This window comes from Brassica napus, unplaced genomic scaffold (genome assembly GCF_020379485.1).
Source record: "Brassica napus cultivar Da-Ae unplaced genomic scaffold, Da-Ae ScsIHWf_45;HRSCAF=84, whole genome shotgun sequence".
In the NCBI taxonomy this organism is placed as follows: domain Eukaryota; kingdom Viridiplantae; phylum Streptophyta; class Magnoliopsida; order Brassicales; family Brassicaceae; genus Brassica; species Brassica napus.
This window is the reverse complement of record NW_026016535.1, coordinates 35,433-41,432: the sequence shown is the minus strand read 5'-3', so window position 1 is coordinate 41,432 and position 6,000 is coordinate 35,433.

Here is a 6,000-nt window from a genome sequence, read left to right as displayed (position 1 = left end):
ACGTACTAAGGGACCCAAGTAGTGGTTATGCCCTAACATTTCTATACAACAAATCAAACCAAATCAGATTTACACATAATTTTTCAACAAGCGCAAGAAACTAAGAGTTAAGAATCTCAAGTACCTGAAGCAAACAAACAGAATTTGACATAATCGTTCCGTTTTCTGTTAGAAAAAACTACATCATCTTCTCCTTTGTTAGAATCTCTCTCTTCGCAAATCTTACAAAACAAAACAAATAGCAAAGCCAAGTTTTTCATTTGAGAATGGATTGAAGGAGAGAATAATGATTAACCAAACATATATATATATATATAGCAGGACACCTTAATGATATCAGATGAGGCGGCGGCTTAGAAGGATCCACGGTTTTTTGTTCGGCGAGAAGAACTTCGAAGCGAAGTAGCAGAAGACGTCGATTCTTATGAATCAAAGCTGCTGCATGCCAATAAAAAAAGTGACATTTTAAGACTTGTAGTGTTTCAGAATCAGAGATGAATCCAGAACAAAACAGAGATGAACACTTACTTGAACCAAAACGAAGAGTCCCACAGTGAACCACCTGGCTTCGGAATTCATGGTTTGATCTCTGACACTGAACCGGCTTCACATGCCAATCTAAGAAGAAATCAAGAAGGAAATTCGATCTCTTCCTCTATTAGTCTCTGGTACAGAAGGTCAAGATTTGGATTGCTTCTTCAAAATCTTCTTCTTCCGATCTAAAAAGGGTAGTCGAAAGAAAAAAAGAGTAAATGAACAATGCAAGCTGCCTTTCGGTGATATAAACCATCCCCTTCATTAAAAAAAAATGATCATAGTTAAAACTTAAAAGAGATCAAAGATTAAATAAATAAAATAGTTTAAATTTAGTTCCAAAACCAACGCCATAATCATATAAATATAAAATCTATAACACCAAATTTAGTCAGATTCTTTATCTGTTAACTCATAATCATTATTTTCATCATCAGCATCTGATCTTAATCCCGCTTCTTCGTCTTCTACATCTTCAAGATGTTCAGTTTGACCATGTTGATTGACTAATGTCTCGACATGTAGTACATCAGTAGAAACAACCGAATTATCATCGTTATGTTGCATTGCAGTGGAATCCAAATTTTGATTCATCAATACTTTTCCCCGCGGCTGAATCACAATAGCTGATTTCCAGTGATGATCTTTCTTATGAGTTACTCGTGGATATGGAACATAACATACTTGATCTGCTTGTGAAGCTAAAATAAAGGGATCATATTTTCCATGACGCTTTCCAGTATGAACATCAATAATCCTAGATTTGTTCACACGTATGCCTTTCCCAACGGTTGAATCATACCAATCACATTTAAAAAGCACATTTTAAGATGAACCGGTCCAGGATAATGGAGCTCACAAATCTCTTGTAATACTCCATAAAAATCAGGTTCTCCGCTTGATCCGATAATATGATGGCTACAGATACAAATCAGGTCCAGGATAATGGGGGAATGTTTCATGGTGGAGGCTACACATCCAGGTACACCCACAACTAAGAACTTGAGAAATGAGATGACGGATCGTAGACTCGGGTTGTAGCCATCATATTATCGGAGACGAGAAGTTATTTTCTAGTCTTCAACGTCATGACGGGAAAGAAACCATTATTACTGCTGATAATTCAATCCATCGAGTTGAGAAGGAAGGGACTGTTGTCATAAAAGGAGATGATGAAGAGCCGATCCCCTCAAGAATGTGTACCATGTCCCTGGAGTAAAGAAGAATCTTTTTCGGTGGTGAATGCGGTCGACTCATGTAACTATGTTCTATTTGGCTCAAGAGATGTTTAGTTCTTAAGAAATATTAAAGAATTAAAGGCGGATGTTGTTCACACTGGAGCACGCGTCAAAGATTTATATGTTTTATCGGCCTCACATGCCTATGTGGAGAAGATGAGTACGAATGACAATGCTTCCATCTGGCATGCAAGACTTGGCCATATAAATATGACCAAGCTTAAGGTTATGGTGAATAAAGACTTGGTTCATGGGCTTCCAAAGTTGAAAATTCAAGATGGAGAAAAAAATTGTGAAGGTTGTCAATATGGAAAGTCACATAGACTTCTATTTGATCATTCAGCTTCAAGATGCATCGGTCCATTGGAGAAGGTCCATAGTGATTTGATGGGTCCAACAAGAACATCTTCTTATTCCGGGTTTCGCTACATGTTGTTGTTCGTAGATGATTTCTCATGGTACACTTGGGTATACTTTGTGAAGGAAAAATCAGAAGTGTTTCAAAGATTCCAAGAATTCAAGGTTACCGTGGAAGGAGAGTTTAGTTGGAAGCTAAAGACTCTAAGGGCGGATAATAGAGGAGAATTCATGTCAAAGGAGTTTCTCCCTTTTTGCCAAAAGAATGGTATTAAGAGAGAATATACATGTTCGTATACACCTCAACAAAATGAAGTAGCAGAAAGAAATATTAGACATCTAACTGAGACGTGCAGAAGCTGGCTACATGATAAGAATTTTCCATAGTCCTTATGGGCATAAGGCATGAGATGCGCAGCCTATGTCATCAACCGGATAACACTCAGTCCAAACAACATGAAGTCGCCTTACTAGATGATTCACGGGAAGAAGCCGACGGTGAAGCATCTCAGGATATTTGGATCAGTCTGCTACGTCCATGTGTTCGACTCCCAAAGAACAAAGTTGGAAGCAAAGGCAAAGAAGTGCATCTTTTTCGGTTACGATGAACAACGTAAGGGCTGGAGGTGTATGGATCCAGAAACACATAAATACAAAGTGTCTCGTGATGTTGTCTTTGACGAAGTTTCATCCTACTATGGACCACATCAAGTCTTAGATGAGCAAGATGGTTCAGGTTCCTCTAAGAATGATGAACAAATTATTCAAGTTCCAAGTGATAATGAAAGCTTTGAGAAGGAGGCTGAAGGTGAAACGGGGAGCGTTGACCAAGATGAAGAAGAGGAGCATGATCATGGTTCTGTCGCCAATCAACGACCAAAAAGGAACATTGTCAAACCCGCTCGGTTCAGAGATGAAAGGTTCATCACCACTTACTCTTGTTACTTTGCAGCTCCTCTACATGAAGATGAACAATCATCTTATGAAGAAGCAAAAAGAGTTGAGGAATGGATGACCGCAATGAAGGAGGAGATTAATGCTCTCATGAAAAATGAAACTTGGAATTTGGTTCATAAACCCAAGGATGCTCAGCCTGTTTCTTGTAAATGGGTGTATCGACTAAAGCGAAAAGCAGATGGGAACATTGATAGATACAAAGCAAGGTTGGTTGCTCGAGGGTTCTCTCAGAAGTACGGAGAAGATTATGATGAGACCTTCAGTCCAGTAGCAAAGATGACTACGGTACGCTCACTTTTATCTTTAGCTGCAAGCTTTGGATGGAAATTATGGCAGTTAGATGTGAAGAATGATTTTCTCTATGGTGAGCTTGATAAAGAAATATTTATGGAGCAACCACCTGGTTTTGAACCACAAGATTATCCTAACCATGTGTGCAAGCTAAATAAAGCCTTGTACGGGTTAAAACAAGCTCCACCAGCTTGGTATGGAAAGCTTGCTCAATTTCTCCAGTTTTACGGGTATATGGCATCAAGTACTGATCCAAGCCTATTCTTCAAGAGAAGTGGAAGAGCTCATGTAGTAGTTCTCCTCTGTGTGGATGATATGATCATTACTGGTAATGACGATGCTGAAATTGCTCGTCTACAAGAGGATATGTCGATGAGGTTTGAGATGAAGAAGTTAGGCGAGCTTAATCACTTTCTTGGTCTAGAGGGTAAAGGATGGAATATTCATCGGCCAACAAGGTTATACAAAAAGGATTGTTGACAGGTTTGGAGTACACCAAGGAAAGGTACGTTCTACTCCACTGGATACTAACATAAGGCTCAAACTCGATGAAGGATCCTTGTTAGCCAATCCTCGACCTTATCGCTCTCTTGTTGGAAGTCTTTTATACTTAACAATTACAAGACCAGATATTGCCTTTGCGGTTGGTCTTGTAAGCCGGTTTATGCAGGAACCAAGGAAGCCACATCTAGAAGCAGCAAAGAAGATATTGAACTATGTGAAGACAACACTTGGCATGGGACTGATGTACAAGTATAATGCCAAGGTTTCTCTTCATGGTTTTACAGATGCTGACTTTGGTGGAGATTTAGATGATCAAAAATCGACTTCGGGTTTTGTGTTCTTGTGTGGAGACACAAGCATTTCATGGTGTAGCAAGAAACAAGTAACGGTGTCTTTGTCTACTACCGAAGCAGAGTATAAAGCTTCAACACTCGCAGCCCAAGAATGTATATGGCTTCGAAGACTCTTTGAAGACTTGTTCGAGCCAGTCAATAAATTGATTACCATCTATGGAGATAATCAAAGTGCTATCAAGTTGGCCAATAATCCAGTGTTCCATGGACGAACGAAGCACATTGAATTGGAACATCATTTCATAAGAGAGAAGGTGCTTGATGGAACAATTTAAGCATTGGAGGTTCGAATCGAGGACAACATCGCTGATATCTTCACCAAGTCGTTACCTAAAGGCCAATACGAGATACTCCGCTCCAAGCTCGGAATGGTGGATAAAATCAAGTTTAAGGGGGAGTATTGAAGTTAAACTTGATTTTGGGTTATGCTTAATTATGGGCCAATAAACTCTTATTGGACTAAACCCAAAATTAAGCTCAAGTTCTAGAATCTTTCAAGAATTATCATCACCTCCTCAAGAAGAAAAAATCTAGATATTGTAGTAGAAAAAAATCTAGGAAGTAAGGAGTTTATAGTAGAATAACCTAGATATTTGTAAGATAGCTTAGAAGGCTATAAATACCTCTTCATCCTTTCATTTGTAAAAACACAAGAAGTTGAACAAGTGTAATAATAAGAAAATTTCTTAAAGAAAGAAAGAGTGTTCTACTAAAAGTTCTCTAAATCTTTTTGAGAGTTCTTCCATATTATTCTTCATACTTAGAAATTCTCTTGGTTCTTTCGAGTTCTTGGATATTACGGTATTAGGCTAGTGTTAAGCACTATCAAGGGTGGTTTCTCTATAGTTGAAAGATTAGATAGAGCGTGATTAAACTTGGAGAAAGTGAAATTAGATACTTGGAGAAAGTTGTTCCCTTTGGAAACCATGGACAAAGGATGGAAGCTTGGGATAATTGTGGTAATCCACCCCAAGAAAACCAGCTGCTCAAATTCAAGGAATCAGCAGAAGGTAAAGATTCTTACATAGAAAATATGAGTCCTTATGGGTTTTTTGATTCTGTTCTGAAACTTGGATGTTACTTCTTTGTTTTGCAGAATGATGGGAATGGTATAGGAGAAGGTTAAGGCAGGTGGTTAAGGCTCTAATAACGTATTGGTTAGAGAAACAAGGCTTGAATCGAACCACCGGTTCCATGAGTTCTGGAGATTTCATTGAAGAGGTCTAACCTAAGAGGAGCAAGATTTGTTTGTCTTAAAATAATATGGTTAGGTTTTTTTATTTCTTTATAAGATGTTCTTTTTTTCTTGTAATAGAAGGTAATATAAAAAAAAGAATACACAGCAGTTGATAAGCATTGAGCTTTGTTAAGAACTTGAACAGCTAGTTAGGCTAAATTAGAGTTTGTCCCTATACATGTGCAACAAGATGTATTGCACAAGCTTTCGCGCCATTGATGGGAAATTTTACAAGGTGAATCGAGATGTGTTACTTAAGATGCAAGTCAAGCAATTCAGAACAATATCATATGCAGAAGATAACATACACGGAGACAAAGGCGCGAAGACAACATGACTCCATACTAGTCTTAATATATTATACTGCAACCATATTTCTCTTCTCGATTGTTTGGCTTATTGTTTTATTACAGATTATTAGTAGTCTATATATATATATATATATCCTTTGAGACAATGTTTTTTATTCGAAATAGCACGTATTGTTGAATCACTAGCTTGTTCATCATGATCATCTTACACTGCCTTC